General features: G+C 48.2%; 1 protein-coding gene across 2 annotated transcripts in view; it reads left to right on the top strand.

Moving 5' to 3' along the window:
• The window catches only part of stard10 (StAR related lipid transfer domain containing 10), a 72,849-nt gene that overhangs the window by 6,308 nt on the left and 47,119 nt on the right, over positions 1–19,422 (top strand). The window lies entirely within an intron of this gene.

The following is a 19,422-nucleotide window of genomic DNA, read 5'->3' as shown; positions in this document are numbered from 1 at the left end:
AAGATTTAAATATAAAGATAAAAAAGGAAACATGGGAGAAATTATGTTCTGGAGCGATGAGAAATACACTAAATACGAGGCTACGTATGATACAATATAATTGGTTACACAGACTATACATTACACCGCAAAAGTTAAATAAATGGGACCCAACATTATTTGATAGATGTTTTCGATGTAAAAAAGAAATGGGAACAACAATTCATGCAATCTGGACATGTGAGAGAGTAGAAAAATTTTGGGATGATCTCAATCAGATATTAAATAAAATAACAGAAAACAATATACCAAAGAATCCAGAGATCTTTCTCCTAAGTAACATAAAAAACAAAGAATTTGGAATTGATTTGGAGGATGCACAAAAAAGATTTGTTAAGATAGCCCTAGCCGTAGCAAAAAAATGTATTATGTCAACCTGGAAATTGGAAGATAATTTGAAAATACAACAATGGTATATAGAAATGAATAAATGTATTCCATTAGAAAAAATAACATATAGTTTAAGAAATAATATTGAAATATTCGAACAAATATGGGAGCCTTACATTAAATACAATAGCGAAAACCTACCGGGGACAATCATTACCTAAGTTGATGGAAGGAGAAGGAAAGAAAAGAATGGACTCAGTAGAATTTCTGGTGTATTTTTGTTGAATGACAACATTGTCTGACTGGTTAAATGCAACCTAGATTGTATACCTAAAATGGATGAGAGGGGGGGGGGGGGGGTGGCCTGGGAGGAGGGAGGGGGGGGGGGAGAAAAAGTCACTGTATATGTGTGAAAAAGAAAAAGTGTATATCATGGCTAATGTGATTTATGGTGTGAAAAATAAAAAATTTAAAAAAAGATGCACGGTTTGAGGCGAGATCAGCCCACTGGCGGTGGTCAATGAGGCAGGCACCAAGAGATTTCTTTAGGCAGTCCTTGTACCTCTTCTTTGGAGCACCTCTGTCACGGTGGCCAGTGGAGAGCTCGCCATATAACACGATCTTGGGAAGGCGATGGTCCTCCATTCTGGAGAGGTGACCTACCCAGCGCAGTTGGATCTTGAGCAGCGTGGACTCGATGCCTACTGCAGGGGGAAACCTCTGTGTAAGGGGACAGGACAACACCTGGCCAGCTGTCAATCAGTCGTCCTGAATGGATCAAGCCCCACCCAGTTGGGTGTCAATCACCCTCTTGGATTATAAGCCTGCGCCGGCCTCCCGAAGCCTCACTCAGAGTTGCTGCATCAGCATCCCGAGCCTGGCTCTGTGGAAGTCTTTGTGGATTAAAGCCTGTTGTAACTGCATGAGATTTTCAAGCTTTGTTGGGACCAAGGAAAACTGCCTCAGGACCTTCGTGATGCCACCATCATCACCCTGTACAAAAACAAAGGCGAGAAATCAGACTGCTCAAACTACAGGGGAATCACGCTGCTCTCCATTGCAGGCAAAATCTTCGCTAGGATTCTACTAAATAGAATAATACCTAGTGTCGCCGAGAATATTCTCCCAGAATCACAGTGCGGCTTTCGCGCAAACAGAGGATCTACTGACATGGTCTTTGCCCTCAGACAGCTCCAAGAAAAGTGCACAGAACAAAACAAAGGACTCTACATCACCTTTGTTGACCTCACCAAAGCCTTCGACACCGTGAGCAGGAAAGGGCTTTGGCAAATCCTAGAGCGCATCGGATGTCCCCCAAAGTTCCTCAACATGATTATCCAACTGCACGAAAACCAACAAGGTCGGGTCAGATACAGCAATGAGCTCTCTGAACCCTTCTCCATTAACAATGGCGTGAAGCAAGGCTGTGTTCTCGCACCAACCCTCTTTTCAATCTTCTTCAGCATGATGCTGAACCAAGCCATGAAAGACCTCAACAATGAAGACGCTGTTTACATCCGGTACCGCACGGATGGCAGTCTCTTCAATCTGAGGCGCCTGCAAGCTCACACCAAGACACAAGAGAAACTTGTCCGTGAACTACTCTTTGCAGACGATGCCGCTTTAGTTGCCCATTCAGAGCCAGCTCTTCAGCGCTTGACGTCCTGCTTTGCGGAAACTGCCAAAATGTTTGGCCTGGAAGTCAGCCTGAAGAAAACTGAGGTCCTCCATCAGCCAGCTCCCCACCATGACTACCAGCCCCCCCACATCTCCATTGGGCACACAAAACTCAAAACGGTCAACCAGTTTACCTATCTCGGCTGCACATTTCATCAGATGCAAGGATCGACAACGAGATAGACAACAGACTCGCCAAGGCAAATAGCGCCTTTGGAAGACTACACAAAAGAGTCTGGAAAAACAACCAACTGAAAAACCTCACAAAGATAAGCGTATACAGAGCCGTTGTCATACCCACACTCCTGTTCGGCTCCGAATCATGGGTTCTCCACCGGCATCACCTACGGCTCCTAGAACGCTTCCACCAGCGTTGTCTCCGCTCCATCCTCAACATCCATTGGAGCGCTTTCATCCCTAACGTCGAAGTACTCGAGATGGCAGATGTCGACAGCATCGAGTCCACGCTGCTGAAGATCCAGCTGCGCTGGGTGGGTCACGTCTCCAGAATGGAGGACCATCGCCTTCCCAAGATCGTGTTATATGGCGAGCTCTCCACTGGCCACCGTGACAGAGGTGCACCAAAGAAGAGGTACAAGGACTGCCTAAAGAAATCTCTTGGTGCCTGCCACATTGTCCACCGCCAGTGGGCTGATATCGCCTCAAACTGTGCATCTTGGCGCCTCACAGTTTGGCGGGCAGCAACCTCCTTTGAAGAAGACAGCAGAGCCCACCTCACTGACAAAAGGCAAAGGAGGAAAAACCCAACACCCAACCCCAACCAACCAATTTTCCCCTGCAACCGCTGCAACCGTGTCTGCCTGTCCCGCATCGGACTTGTCAGCCACAAACGAGCCTGCAGCTGACGTGGACTTTTTACCCCCTCCATAAATCTTCGTCCGCGAAGCCAAGCCAAAGAAAGAAGACAGTCTTTACCTTGTGAGTGTCTGATTCTGGCTAACAGCGCACCACAATTTAAGCCACAAATTTTTTCCCACGGCTGCCATGGAAAAACTCCTGTGCGCAGGGAGCCTCGAGGTTGACCCACACCACCCGGAAGCCCAAACACGCTTCGAGATCTGGGAGCACGTGATTGAGGCAATGGTCGAGGCACACGAGGGCGATATCCTGGACTCCGATCGAAAGAGGTTGGTCCTACTCTGATCAAAGCTGGGTCCCCGCGCCTTCCAGCTAACCAAAGGCTGTACCACGTACAAGAGCGCAATGGAAACTCTTGAGAACTTGTACAGGCCCCCCATGAATGCAGTCTGTGCAAGGTACCTCCTCAACACCCGAGCCCAGCAACCCAGGGAGACGACTGAGTCTTACCTGGGACGCTTGCAAGAGTTGACCCGACCGTGTCTGGCTGAACCCGGGGTAGGTGTAGAGGAGGTCGAGAGGCTGATCCGGGGCGCCTTCGTCCGAGGGCTACGTTCAAGGGTCATCCGGCAGAAGCTGCTGGAAGACAATATAAGGCCTAACCAGGACTGTGGAAGTGGTCCAAACTCTGGAAGCAGGAGCCCTGCACGTTGAAGCCTTCAATTCCGGTTTTCCCCAGGCTTCCTCATGGCACTCTCACACTGCAGCTGCAGCCCCAGGCCGAGCTGGGGAGGAGAACATTGTTGCGGCAGGCGCCCGGCGCCCCTGTAAATACTGTGGGTCCTGGTGCAGGTCAGATCGATGATCACGCCAAAACTGCTCGCTAGGAACCAGTATTGTTCCCGATGCGGCAAGAAAGGCCACTTTGCAAAAGTGTGCCTCTCTAAACCTGCCGGCAGCTCAGCGGCCCTCTATGACCTCCCTACCTCCCCCGCGGACCCCCCCCAAGTGCGCATGCCGGACGGCACCATTGTCCCCGCGACGACTTCTGTCTTCCCCAACTTCAACTGCGCAATGTCTGGGCTCACCAGCAACCATCGCAACATGTGCCCCGAGCATCTGCACCAGCCCTCGTCCTCGCTGCTCGCTGAGAATGACAGTGATGTCACTTCCAGCTGACATGATGACATCACTTCCCCCGGCGCAGTGGACACAGGTGGGGAAGGAGGCCAGCCACGCAGAGGCTCCCAACGTGCCACCACCATCTTGGGCCAGGAGGTTCCCGACACAGAGAGCCCCCGACGATGCTGAGAATGACATGGTCAACACAGGCGATGACCAGGCCACCCTACCGACGCTCCCCATGCCTCTGAAGGACATAGGCTACCGCATACTGCACCTCACGACCGATGTCAATGTGGTCAACACGGGCGATGACCAGGCCGCCCTATCGACACTCCCCATCCCTCCGGATAGTGACGACTCCGACTCCGAGATGGGCCTGGCCTCCACCATGCTGACCAGGGACATTCCCCACGATCTCGGGCACTCGATGATGGACATGTGAGTCAATGGGCAGGTAACAAAGTGCCTGTTGTATAATGAAAGCACCGAGAGCTTCGTTCCCCCGAGTGTGGCCCACTCCCTAAGGTTAAAGGTCCACCCCACCACCTGCTCAATCACCCTCGCCACCAAGGATAAGACTGTTGATACCCTCGGGCACTGCTCGGTTGATATAATGGTTGAAGGGGAGACTTACACAGGATGCAGGGTCCTGGTCATGCCCAAACTCTGCGCACCACTCCTCCTGGGCTTGGATAATGTCACTATCTGCGGCCGTGACCAGCAGGACCACGATGCTAACCTTGAAAAATTCCTCCAGAGGGCCGCGGAGCTGAACCTCACTTACAGGGAGAAGTGTGTGTTCACCACCACCTGCCTCACCATCCTGGGGTACATCGTGGACCATGGAGTCGTCAGCCCAGATTCAGAAAGGATGCACCCATTAATTCAGTTACCTCTCCCCCCCCCCACGCTAAAGGCCCTCCGCAGGTTCCTGGGCCTGTACTCTTATTACTTGCAGTGGGTCCCTCACTTCTTGGACAAGGTCTGCCCACTGGCCCAAGCCACAACATTTCCCCTCCCACCTGAGGCGCAGGCAGACTTCACCCGCATCAGGCAAAACATCGCGGACGCCACGATGCAGGCTGTGGATGAGGACTTTCCCTTCCAGGTGGAGAGCAATGCCTCCGAGCTGGCCTTTGCTACTACCCTCAATCAAGGGGGGGGGGGGTCGCCCTGTCACCTTATTTTCCAGGACACTCCACGGCTCCGAGCTAGGGCACTCCGCCATTGAAAAGGAGGCCCAGGCAATTGTGGAAGCGGTCTGCCACTGGCACCACTACCTGGCCGGCAGGACATTCATGCTCCTTATGGACCAGCGGGCCTTGCCGTTCATGTTTAACACTACCCATAAGAGCAAGATCAAGAACGACAAGATCCTGCACTGGAGAGTCGAGCTGGCAACCTATAGCTACGACATCCAGTACCGCCCCGGGAAGTTTAACGACTCCCCTGATGCCCTCTCTCACACCTGCACGTCTATGCATGACGACAGGTTGCGGACATTGCATGAGTTCTTCTGCCATCCTGGCTTCACCCGGTTGTACCATGTTGTTAAGTCCCGAAATCTGCCATACACCACCAGGGATGTCAGAGACATGACCGAGGCCTGTCAGGTCAGTGCGGAGTGTAAACCCCGCTTCTTCCGCCCCCACCCCCCCCCCCCCCCACGCAGGCCAACGCTGTAAAGGCTACTCGGCCTTTCGAGTGTCTCGGCGTGGACTTCAAAGGGCCCCTGCCTTCCATGAACTGAAATGTCTACTTCCTCACGGTAGTGGACAAGTATTCACGCTTCCCTTTCGCCATCCCTTGTCCAGACACCTCCACGGCCACCGTCATCAGGGCCCTGGGGCAGATCTTCACCATGTTTGGCTACCCCGCTTTCATCCATAGTGACCGGGGGTCTAGTTTCATGAGCGATGAGCTACGCCAGTACCTGATGGCGAGGGGTATCGCGACTAGTCACACGACAAACTATAACCCAAAAGGCAACGGGCAAGTGGAACACGAGAATGGGGTGGTCTGGAAGGCAGTCCTCCTGGCTCTCAGGTCAAAAGGGTGGGCCGTTGAATTCTGGCAGGATGCCCTGCCCAAGGCACTCCATGCCATTCGGTCACTGCTGTGCACGGCTACCAACAAGACCCCTCACGAACGTTTGTTCTCATTCCCCAGGAGGTCGGCGACTGGAATGTCACTCCCACCATGGCTCACGTCCCCGGGACTGGTCCTCCTGCGTAAGCATGTACGGACACACAAGGCCGAAGCCCTGGTGGAGCAGGTTTTCCTCCTTCATGCAAACCATAACTACGCTTACGTTAGGTTCAGCAGTGGCAGGGAGGAAACTGTCTCAGCCAGGGACCTGGCACCAGAAGGAGCACCCACCACACCATGCCACCCTTCAACCCAGGATGACGCTGACCCGGCATACATCCCCATCCTCAGGCAACTGCCGGCCTCCCAATGACTCACTCAGAGTTGCTGCAGCTACAACCAGCCTGGCTCTGTGGAAGTCTTTGTGGATGAAAGCCTGTTGTTCAGTCTTTACCTTGTGTGTGTCTGATTCTGGCCAACAGCGCACCACACAGAGTATCTAAGGTGCTTTCAATTGCAGCACCCAGTTAGCCCTCCTGCAACCCAGATGAGATGACTGGGGCATGTGGGCAGGATGCGGCTTTCAAATCGCAGCCTAACCTACCTGTAATATTACCAACATGGCAATTTAAGGGGGATCCTGCCCCCATGGTGACATGGTGAGTGACGCCTCATGCAGCCACAGGGAGTTCCTTCTATCCCCTTTCAGTTTAAAGTTCCAGCATAACCTGGTGAGCCATTTCCTCTTTTCAAATCGGCAGAGGACGACGCCCGGGTAAGTTCTTCTGGGTTCCCTGACCTCCTCTGAGGTAGATTTTGACTGGTTCGACCTTTTCAAATAGCCCTGTCCCTGAGTCTTGCCCAGTTATTGCCTACATCCCCCTCCTAGACTTATTCCCAAGCAACTTAAAACTATGCCCCCTCATGTTCGCCATTTCAGCTGCTGGGAAAACACCTCTGGCCATCCACATGATCCACGTCTCTCATCATCCTGAACACCTCTATCAGGTCACCCCTCATCCTCCGTCACTCCAAGAAGAAAAGACCAACTTCATTCAACCTATCTTCATAAGGCGTGCTCTCCAATCCAGGCAACATCCTGGTAAATCTGCTGCACCCTCTCTATAGCATCCATATCCTTCCTGCAGTGAGGTGACCAGAAGTGAACACAATATTCCAAGTGGGGTCTAACCAAGGTCTTGTACACCTGCAACATTACCTCACAGCTCTTGAACCCGATTCCACGGTTAATGAAGCCATCGCACCAAATGCCTTCTTCACAACACTATCAACCTGTGCAACAGCTTTGAGTGTCCTGTGGTCACAGACCCCAAGATCTATCAGTTTGTCCACACTGCTCAGGGACCTCCCATTAACATCAGATTCTGCCTTAAAATTTGACTAATCACAATGAATCACCGCAATTTTATGGGTTAAACTCCATCTGCCTCTTCTCAGCCCAGATCAACATCCCATCAATGTCCCTCTGTAACCTCTGGCAACCCTCCACAACACCACGAACCTCTGCGTCGTTTGCAGACTTAATAACCCACCCTTCCACTTCCTCATCCAGGTTAGTTATAAAAATCACAAAGAGGAAGGGGAGGGGGGGGGGTTTCCCCAGAACAGATCCCTGTGGACTACCACTGGTCACCAACCTCCATGCAGAATATGAACCATCTCCAACCACCCTCTGCCTTCTGTGGGTGCCAATTCTGTATCCACAAAGCAAGGTCTCCATGTATCCTATGCCTCCGTACTTTCTGAACAAGCCTTGCATGGGGATCATACGCCTTACTGAAATCCATATACACTACATCCACCTCTCTACCTTCTTAAATGTGCTTTGTTGCAACCTCAATGAGGATTGGGCCATGTTCCCCTGACTTCCTCCTGATGCCCATAATCATTGCCTTGGTTTTACTGACATTGAGCACAAGGTTGTTGTGACACCACTCAATGAGCTGATCTATCTCCCTCCTGTACTCCTCCTCATTGCCGTTTGTGATTCTGCCGACAACTGTGGTGTCATCGGCAAACTTGTAGATAGCTTTGGAATAGTGCCTGGCCACACGGTCATGGGTGTAGAGTGAGTAGAGCAACCCACATGACAATGCATTATGTCGGTGAATGGTTGGGCACTGAGGAGTGCGGTAGAACAGAGTGATCTGGGAATACAGATACATAATTCCCTGAAAGTGGCGTCACAGGTGGATAGGGTTGTAAAGAGAGTTTTTGGCATCTTGGCCTTCCTAAATTATAGGTATCCCCCCGCTTTTTGGAGTTCATTTTACACCACTTAGCTTTTACGAAAGACCTACATTAGCACCTGTTTTCATTAACCAGAAGGGTTACGGAGGATTTTTGCTTTTACAAAGAAAGGCGAAAAGCAGAAATAGCATTCAGCGTTTGTTTTGCGGCGAGCCGTTATAGAGGCAGCATAAACCGCGAGCAGCGAAAGTGGCGCCACCAAGCTCCTTCCCTGGGAACCACCATAGCTTTGAACCGCGTCTCTGAGCTTTCTCTCGATTTATTTTGTGCATCCTTTAGCAAGATGTGTCCTCAGGTATCAGAAAAGCCAAAGAGACCTCGTAAGGGTGTTATTTGTTATGATTCGGTTGGTTCATTTTTGGGTCTGGGAACGCTCAAAAAATTTTCCCATATAAATTAATGTAATTGCTTTACGCCATTTCGGCTTACAAAAGGTTTCATATGGACGCTCTACTTTTGGATGGCGAGGTATACCTGTATTGAGTCTCGGAGTAGGGATGTTATGGTAAAATTGGATAAGACATTGGTGAGGCCAAATTTGGAGGATTGTGTACAATTTTAGTCACCTAACTACAGGAAAGATATCAATAAGATAGAAAGAGAAGATTTACTAGGATGTTGCCTGGACTTCACGAACTGAGTTACAGGGAAAGGTTAAGCAGGTTAGGACTTTATTCCCTGGAGTGTAGAAGAATGAGGGGAGATTTGATTGAGGTATTTAAAATTATGAGGGGGACAGACAGAGTAAATGTACATATGCTTTTTCCACTAAGGGTGGGTGAAATTCAAACCAGAGGTCATAGGGGTAAGGGTGAAAGGGGAAAAGTTTAGGGGGAACATGAGGGGAGAACCTTCACACAGAGAGAGGTTGGAGTGTAGGACGAGCTTCCAGGTGAAGTGGTGAATACAGGCTCAATGTTAACATTTAAGAAGAATTTGGACAGGGACATGGATGAAAGGGGTTTGGAGGGCTATGGACTGGATGCAGGTCAGTGGAATGAGGCAAAAAAAAAATGGTTTGACGCAGACTAAAGGGCCAAAGAGGTTCTATCAGTCTGGTGTTGAGAGCTATAAAGTGAGCGATCCTGGGGAAAATCTACAGGAGCAACAAAACCTGGGGATGAGCGGTGAAACATTTGATTCAGATTTTCATGTCATTTACATCCTGTTCACACAAAGAAGTTTGTTAATCAAACATGTTCATTCTTCGTGGGGGCATTCCAGACTGTGACTCAGCATTAGCACGGGAGCGGCCAGTGTACACTGCCTCCCTTAAGGGAACTTTGCAACCACATTCTCTCCTTTTAGTTCAAGCATCTTAGTGCAGAGAGCAAAGTCCAGTCCAGAGACAGGTTCCAGCAATCCTGGCAGAGGTACAGTGTGGCACAGGATGTCATCTTGGGAGAGGTACAGTGTGGCACAGGGTGTCATCCTGGGAGAGGTACAAGGTGGCAATCTAGGTAGAGGTACATTGTGGTACAGGGTGGCAATCCTGGGATAGGTACGGTGTGGCACTGCATGGCAATCCTGGGATAGGTACAGTGTTGCACAGTGTGGCAATCCTGGCAGAGGTACAGTGTGGCACAGGGTGAAATCCTGGGAGAGGTACAGGGTGGCACAGGGTGTCATCCTGGGAGAGGTACAAGGTGGCAATCTTGGCAGAGGTAGTGTGGCACAGGGTGGCAATCCTAGGATAGGTACGGTGTGGCACTGCGTGGCAATCCTGGCAGAGGTATGATGTGTCACAGGGTGGCAATCCTGAGATAGGTACAGTGTGGCACAGAAAGGCAATCCTGGGATAGGTACAGTGTGGTGCAAGGTGGCAATCCTGGGAGAGGTACAGCATGGCACAGGGTGACAATTCTGGTAGAGATACAGTGTGGCAGACAGTGTCAGCCTGGTAGAGGTACAGTGTGGCACAGGTGGCATCCAGGCAGACATAAAATTTGCATTGGAAACTCTGAGTAGATGAGGCAAAGTTGTTTCACATGGTGGGAGAGTCTCTAGGATAAGAGGGGGCAACTTCAGGATTGAAGGGTGTCCATTTAAAACAGAGATGCGGAGGAATTTCTTTAGCCAGAGAGTAAAAACACAAATCGCCGGAGAAGCTCAGCAGGTCCAACAGTAGCAGAGGCAAAGATACAGAACCGACATCTCGGGATGAAGCCTTCATCAAAGTGTGAGAAAATGCTGGCAGGCATCCGAACAAAAGAGGGAGGGGGAGGGGTGGCAAAGGTAGGAGATGATATGATATGTGGAGAAAGGAGGAAGGGGACAGCAGCAATGGTGGGGGTGGGAGGTGGAGATGGTAGGACTATGTGGGTGAAAGACCGTGAAGGACAGGAAAAGCCAGAGAGCAGTGATCATTTGGAATTTGCTGCCATGGGCGGCTGTGGAGGTTAGGTCATTGGGTGTATTTAAGGCAGAGATTGATCGATATCCGAATAGTCAGGTTATCAAAGGTCATGGGGGGAAGGCTGAGTGGGAGAATGGATCAGCTCATGATGGAATGGTGGAATGGACTCAATGGGCTGAATGGCCTACTGCTCCATGGTATCATGGTCTTTCTAGGAGGGACCACACAGAGAGTGGTGGGGGTGTGGAATGAGCCGCCAGCTGAAGTGGTGAATGTGGGCTCAATGTTGCCATTTAAGAAGAATTTGGACAGGTACATGGATGGGAGGGCGATGGACTGGGTGCAGGTTAGTGGGACTAAGCAGAATGATTTCACCAAAGACTAGAAGGGCCGTAGTGACTGCCTCTGTAATGTTCTATGATTCTATGCTCCTGTCCCTCCTTCCTGATAATAGTGGGTCACAGATACTGTGTGCAATAGGGCTCTTTGAGCCCTATTTAACCAACACTCCTGGTGAATATCGTCAATAGAGGAAAGGGGGACCCAGGGATCTTCTTGGCCGTTTTTACGATCTTCTGCATTGACGTCCAGCCTGATGCTTTGCAGCTACCGACCCCCAGAGTGATGCAGCCGGACAGGACAGTCCGATTATGCTCCTGTGAAATGCTGTCAAGATGTTCTCCTCTTGGGAACTGTAGGCACTCATGCACCTTCCTCACTAATGAGGAGGTGTTGTGTGTGCAGGATAGATCATCTTTCAACACCAAGGAATGTTGTGCTCTCCGCTCTCTCCAAGATGGAACAGTTGACGAATAATGGAGAGTGGTCGACCTTCATCCTCCTGAAGTCCACAATCATCTCCTTTGTTTTGACCACATCGAGACTCAGGTTGCTGTTCTCGCACCATTTTACGAGTGTTTCATCCTCCTCTCTATAAGCTGACTCATTGTTGCTGATGAGGCCAACTACTGTGGTATCGTTCCTACAGGATGGTCACCACGGCAGCAGACCAGTGAGGGGCTCAGCGGCTGAGGGACCCACACAGGCTGCGGCCAACGTAGTCGGGGGACCCACACAGGCTGCTGGAGACTGGCTCATGGGAACCAGGTATCAGAGGCGGGATTCTTCAGAGGGCAAGAAGGGCTTCCAAATGGCCTCAGGCGCTGATTGTGTCGGAGATTTGCCGATGAATCGAACAGAGGTTGTGGGAGTGCTGGAGGCAAATCCATGGACACTCAGTGAATCTGAAAGGGACTCACTTTTGCTTCTCTTTCTGTCATACTGTAAGGGGCACCGGGCAATACTAATGGTGGCAGGAGTCAATAGCCCCTTTCACAGTTGCAAGTGATCCCAGGAATTAACGGCCAATCAGACTTTAAAGTGTCTAGTGTGAAAGGAAAATCTCAACGCCGGCATCAGATGACGTCACCTCAGGTGGGGGTTGACAGCCTTGACCCCTCGTAAAGCCCCAGGCATCTGCAGATGCCAGTGTTGTAATCCGGTAAGTGTACAATGTGCGATTGCATTGTAGGATAGAAATTACCCAAGTTTTTGCGTGAGTCCAGGGACATGAAAGAAGAAAAGATTAAAATGAAAGTATAAACTCTGCCATGGGAAAGTCACAGTGAGAGAGGGAAAGAGAGAGGAAATAAATAACAATAGCAGACAATTTTTAAATAGCGTGGGAAAGCTGTACATAATAGTGCTACCCACTTTCCCACGCTGTATAAATCGTGCGCAATAGGGCTACCCACTTTCCCACGCTGTATAAATCGTGCGCAATAGGGCTACCCACTTTCCCACGCTGTATAAATCGTGCGTTATTGCTAGCACTTTCCCATGGTCCCTTATAAAGGTTTATATAGGTCAGCACGAAAACAATAGGGGCTGAAGAGCTCATATTGGGCTGTACATAAAGCTTAATGATGTGTTGATTTGGAGGATGCACAAAAAAGATTTGTTAAGATAGCTCTAGCCGTAGCAAAAAAATGTATTATGTCAACCTGGAAATTGGAAGATAATCTGAAAATACAACAATGGTATATAGAAATGAATAAATGTATTCCATTAGAAAAAATAACATATAGTTTAAGAAATAATATTGAAATATTCGAACAAATATGGGAGCCTTACATTAAATACAATAGCGAAAACCTACCGGGGACAAACATTACCTAAGTTGATGGAAGGAGAAGGAAAGAAAAGAATGGACTCAGTAGAATTTCTGGTGTATTTTTGTTGAGTGACAACATTGTCTGACTGGTTTAATGTATCCTAGATTGTATACCTTAAATGGATGGGAGGGGGTGTGGGGGGGGGGGGGTGGGTTGGGAGGAGGGAGGAGGGGGAGAAAATGTCACTGTATATGTGTGAAAAGGAAAAAGTGTGTAGCATGGCTAATGTGATTTATGGTGTGAAAAATAAAATTTTTTTAAAAAAGCTTAATGATGTTATAATTAGGCATGATTTAGGGCAGGTTCACCATCACGCGATGTGTTATGACATCACTGGTAGAAGGTACAACAGTCCTATCCCCTGGGATGGCTCCTTGCAAGTGTGGAAAGGGGAGGAGGGGAGGGGGGAAGAGTGGATAATGAAACCAGTTTGCCAAAACCTCCTTGCCTCTGTCTTGATCCCAGATTGGGATGCCTGCCTAATGAGGAGAGGTTAAGGAGACTGTGACTGTATTCTCCATTTAGAAGAATAAGAGATCTGTTCTCCCCCAGGAAGGATATGGAGGGTTTGGAAAGGGCACAGAAAGACAAACCAGAAGGCTGAGTACAGGGTTAATGATCGGTTATTTAAGAGTGTGAATGAACAGAGGGACCTTGGGGTGCAAATCCATACATCCCTCAAGTTCACTGCACATGTTTATAGGATAGTTAAGAAGGCCTATGGGATGCTCGGCTTCATTAATAGGGGGATTGAGTTCAAGAGTCAAGAGGTCATGTTGCAGCTCTACAAAGCTCTGGTGAGACCACACTTTGAGTATTGAGTTCAGTTCTGGTCACTTCATTATAGGAAGGATCCCCACCACCCAGCTCACACTCTGTTCTTGCTGCTGCCATCAGGAAAGAGGTATCGGGCCCACAAGACTCACACCACCAGGTTCAGGAACAGCTGCTCCCCCTCCACCATCAGACCCCTCAACAACAAACTCAATCAGGGACTCATTTAAGGATCTTGTGCACTTCATTGATTTTCTTTTTTATTCTGTGTTGCCCAGTCAGTTTGTTTCCATTTGTTATCTGTTTGCATGTTTACGCAGTGTCGTTTTTTTTCGCACTACCAATAAATGGTAATTCTGCCTCGCCCACAGGGTTGTATGTGATGTCATGTATGTACTCTGACAATAAATCTGAAATCCCTACAACTCAGCTCCTCAGATTGCAGCAAATCTTGTCTGCATTCTTTCAATCAAAATGATATCCTTCCTGTAGTTAGGTGACCAAAACTGCAGCTAATACTCCAAATTTTGTTGGTGTTGTTGGGTGTATTTAAATCAGAGATCGGTAGGCATCTGAATAGACAGGGTACCAAAGATCAAGGGGAAAAGGCAGGGGAGAGGAGCTGAGTGGGAGAATGGATCAGCTCAGGATGGAATGACGAATGGGACTAGATGGCCCACTTCTGCTCCTGTGGTCTGATGGCATGTGGGCTGGTTTCCTTGGCCATTATGTGGGGGATACAACTAGAAAGCAGGCAATCCTGGATCAGGTGCAGTGCAATGAGGAAGGATGAATATCCAACCTGATGGCATTAACATCGACTTCTCTGGTTTCTGCCAGCCCACTCCCCATTCTCCCTCTCTTCCCATTCCCTTTGCCTTCTTTCTTCCAGCTCTCTACCCCCTTCCCCTCTCCATTCACAGCCATCTGTGCCCTCCCTCCCTTATCCACCTATTACCTCCTGCCAGTGAGACTGTGCTCCTCCCTCAGCCCCTCACCCACCACCATTTTGTTCGGACGCCTGCCTACCTTGATAAAGGGCTCAAGTTCAAAACATTAGTGATGTATCTTTATCTTTGCTATATAAAGGACACTGTTTGACCTGCTGAGTTTCTTCAGTGTTGCGTTAATCAGTAACCTTGTTGTGGGAGTTCCCCTGGGGAAGAGTGACCTCAATATGGTGAAATTATTCTTCAGGATGGAGTAATGCACCGTTAATTTGGAGATTGACACCCAGAACATAAAGAAGGTTAACTATGAGGATATGAGGGGTGACTTGGTGAGGATAGACTGGTCAGGTACATTTGATGGTACTACATGGATATGAAAGATTGAGGAGGATATCGATTGAACACAGGCGGCATGGCCAGCGCAACGCTGTTGCAGTGCCAGCGATTGGGACCCAGGTTCAAATCCTGTGCTGTCTGTAAGGAGCTTGTACATTTTCCCCATGTCTTCCTGGGTTTTCCCCTGGGGTTGCGGTTTCCTCCCACCCTTCAAAGTGTAATGGGAGTTGTAGGTCAATTGGATGTAATTGGGTAGCACGGGCTTGTGGGCCGAAAGGGCCTGTTACCTTGCTGTATGTCTAAATTTAAATTTAAATAGAATGGCATGGGTAGGTTGGGCTGCAGGGTTTGATTAGACCATAACATAGGAGCAGAAATGGGCCATTCAGGCCATTGAGTCTGCCCTGCCATTCGATCATGAGCTGATGCACTTTCCCACACGGTCCAACTGCGCGGCCTTCTCCCCAGAACCTTTGAAGCCCTGGCTAATCAAGAACCTATCAAACTCTGCCTTAAATACACCCAATAACTTGGCCTCCACAACTGCCTGTGGCAACAAATTCCACAGATTCACCATTGTCTGGCTGAAGAAATCCCTCCACATCTCTGTTCTCAGTGGGCTGTAAAACTCTATGACAAACCACGTTACCCGACAGGCTTAAAATGCATGCCTTTAGTATTGTTAATTTTTTTTAAAATGTGTACAGAAAGCACAGTGACAGGCCCTTCTGGCCCATGAGCTCGTGCTGCCCAATTACAACCAGGGTAGGGAGAACGGGTAGTGGGCTAGCAGAAATCTTGGTTTATTTTGGAAATGGGAGGAAACCGGAACATCCATAGGAAATCCATGCAGACACGGGGAGAATGTACAGACTCCTTATAGACAGTGCGGGATCGAACTCCGGTCCCGATCGCTGGTGCCTTAATAGCGTTGGGATAACTGCTAGGCCCTCTGTTCTGCTCCTAAAGCTACGCCATAAAGTTGCAAGGTAGGGCGTGTTTAACCAACCTTGTAGAATTTTTCGAGGAGGTTACCAGAAAAGCCTGTGGATGTTGACAAGGTCCCACATCGGAGGTTGGTCAGGAAAGTTCAGACGCTAGATATTCATGGTGAAGTCGTGAACTGGATTTGACAATGGCTGGATGAGAGTAGTGGTGGATAATTGGTTCTCAGACTGGACGCCTGTGACAAGTGGTGAGACTCAGGGATCGGTACCAGGACCATTGTTATAGATGATAATGTGGTGAATCGGATCAGGAGTTTGGAGATGACACTAAGATTGGAGGCGTTGTAGACAGTGAAGAAGGTTTTCAAAGCTTGCAGAGGGATCTGGACCAGCTGGAAAAATGGGCTGGAAAATGGCAGATGGAATTTAATGCAGTCAAGTATGAGGGGTTGCATTTTGGAAGGACGAACCAAGAAAGGACATACACGGTAAATAGTAGGGCACTGAGGAGTGCGGTAGAACAGAGGGATTTGGGGCTACAGATATATAATTCCCTGAAAGTGGCGTCACAGGTGGATAGGGTTGTCAAGAGAGCTTTTGTCATCTTGGACTTCATAAATCAAAGTACTGAGTACAGGAGTTGGGATGTTATGGTAACGTTGTATAAGATGTTGGTGAGGCAAAATTTGAAGAATTGTGTGCAGTTTTGGTCACCGAACTACAGGAAAGATATTAATAGAATAGAAAGAATGCAGAGAAGATTTACTAGGATGTTGCCGGGACTTCAGGAACTGAGTTACTGGGAAAGGTTAAATGGGTTAGGACTTTATTCCCTGGAGTGTAGAAGAATGAGGGGAGATTTGATTGAGGTATTTAAAATTATGAGGGGGACAGATAGAGTAAATGTAGATCGGTTTTTTCCACTGAGGGGAGGTGGGATACAAACCATAGGACCATGGGTTAAGGGTGAAAGGGGAAAAGTTTAAGGGGAGAGATTCATGGATGGGAAAGGTATGGAGGGCTATGAACTAGGTGCAGATTAGTGGGACTAGGCACAGTCTACAAGGGCCGAAGGGGCCTGTTTTTGTCCTGTAATGTTCTATGGTTTATGTAACAAGCTGTTGGAAAATATGTCCTTGAGCAACACATATTTTAAAATGACAGTTTCCTCCAAAAAAACCATCTGGGACAGAGCTACCTCTGGTGTGAGCTCAGTCTGCTCCATGCACTGTCTGGTACTACAGCACAGAGAGCTCAGGGTCTCTATCAGCAGGAGGCAGGATGTCTGTTGGGTGGAGACATTGGACAAGGAAGACACAGTGTTTATCCTGAGAGAAGGGTGAAAGCCATGGTTACTATGGTTTTGGGCTTCAAGGTCACTGATAATGTCAATCATTCCAACTTGTTTTAGTCAGTCAAACATTTCCTGAGCTTGAAGAAATGAATTGAAAACTTGCCCTGGTGCACTTTATGTTACAGAATGGAGGCATGAAAGACAGCAGCTGCTGGAATCTGGAATTAAAAACAGCACTGGAGGAACTCAGTGAAACGTAGAATAGTACTGTACAGGCATTTCAACCCATGACATTGTGCCAACCTAAATAAACCTACTCCATGTTGTTAGAAACAGAATTACCTTTAAAGAAATTGCTCGAGACAAAAATTGAGAACAAAGAACATTTATTAAACAACAATGCAAAGTTGGGTGCTTCCCCTTACCATGGGAATACACACATACACTGGGGCTCACCCAACTTTTATACAGTTTATACAGGAATAACCCCCCCTTACATTCTTCTGCCTCCGGGTGAAGAGGTTTGGCATTAGGCAATCGTGCCTACGTGTTGTTTCTGTGCACTTGGAGGACCAGGGGGTATCCTGTCGGTGTCTTCTCATGTCATTATCCCCATTGTCCTTATTCACAACCTTGCCCTTGTCCCTATTCGCTAATCCTGTCTAGGGTTTACTAATTAAATATGCATAACCTGATAAATCTGTGTATGGCTTACTAATTATATATGTAGAACTGGCTAATACTGTCTAAGGTTTTCTAATTATTTATGCAAGCCTTGCTAATTCTATCTGGGGCTTGGAGACCCTTATCTCGTTCAGACTAACTCTACTTCTATCATCAATTGTCTGTCCTTATCTCCTTCAGTTAGTGAACTTGCTGATTCTCTAGGAGATTCTTAACTTACTCAGACAGTGTCAGCTTCCTGCCTTCTAATATCCATGTCTCATGTTGTTTGAACTGGCTTCATTCATTTACTTATGTATCAATTTTATTTTCTTCATGTTCATATTACAATATCAGTTTTTCTCATCTCTCACAACGTCAATCTAACCCTTCCCTCCCTCACAGTCCACCACCTTAAATTTTTCTTGTAACCGTGTTCAAGGTTCCTTTATTGACATGTAATAGAAACAGTGTAATATTACAAGTGAATTTTACACAGAATATGCTTTCATCTGCCGCAAGGCAGACAGATTGGCCACATCAGCAGAAACTGCCTGAAACGTCTCTTACAGCCAGAGAAAGAGAAGCAAAAGAGAGAGACCCCCCCCCCCCCACCCCGAGTCACTGAGTGTGCGTGGATTTGTCTCCAGCACTCCCACTGTCTCCACAGCCACACAGAGTCCAGTCCAAACCATCGGCAGCCCAAGCTCTAGATCCGAACCAAAACGGAAACCTTCAGCACCCTCTTGCGTCCTGGTTCCATTACCTGGTACCCTGTCTAAGTGGCTTTTAAATGTCCCCATTCTATCAGCCTCTCCACCACCCCTGTGTGACAGAATATAGATATGTTTTTGGGAGATAAATTGGGACAGGTTTTTTTAGTGTACATCACATACAAACACTTTAAAACAGATCTTATTTAAAATATTGGAGCTCTACTCATGCTAGACATGATGGGGCCAACAGTCTTTGCAAAAGCTTTGGAGACAGCCCAAGAGACTTCAGTAATGGATTGTGGTTTACAAAAAGTCAACATATGAAAGAGCTTGTCATAGCCACATCCTGTCTGGAGTGGAACTTGCTGTTCTAAGTGGTTTTGCAAGCAGAGAGAGTAAAACAGGTTTTTGCTCTGTGTGTGGGTGTGTGTGAGAGAGAGAGAGAGAGAGAGAGAGAGAGAGAGACACACACACAGATCAGTTCTGCAGTGTTACAGTTCAGCAGCAGCAGTTGGGACTGGAACAGGACAAGCTGACAAGCTTGTGGAAAAACCCCATTTGGAAAACGGTTGTGAGTGCTTAGTGCAGTCTGGTCAAAGCCCTTGTGGTTCATACAAGAGGAGAGGACTGGCTGTCTAATGTTTCATTTGAAATAAGAGAAACAAAAAGGCACTCTGTGGTGACCTGAAAGAAAGAGGTTATCATCTGGAGAACCCTAAGGGGGCAAGTTTCTTTGGCAAGACACTGAAGTGGCTGATTTAAAAAGGAATCAGTTGTGGGTGTCAGCATACAATGAATCTCTCTCTGAAAACTGACAAGAACCTTCCTGAGCGGTAAACATTTACCTTTCAAGCACCAAAGTC

The sequence above is a fragment of the Narcine bancroftii genome, chromosome 7 (genome assembly GCF_036971445.1).
Source record: "Narcine bancroftii isolate sNarBan1 chromosome 7, sNarBan1.hap1, whole genome shotgun sequence".
In the NCBI taxonomy this organism is placed as follows: Eukaryota; Metazoa; Chordata; class Chondrichthyes; order Torpediniformes; family Narcinidae; genus Narcine; species Narcine bancroftii.
This window is presented reverse-complemented; position numbering and strand designations above follow the sequence as displayed.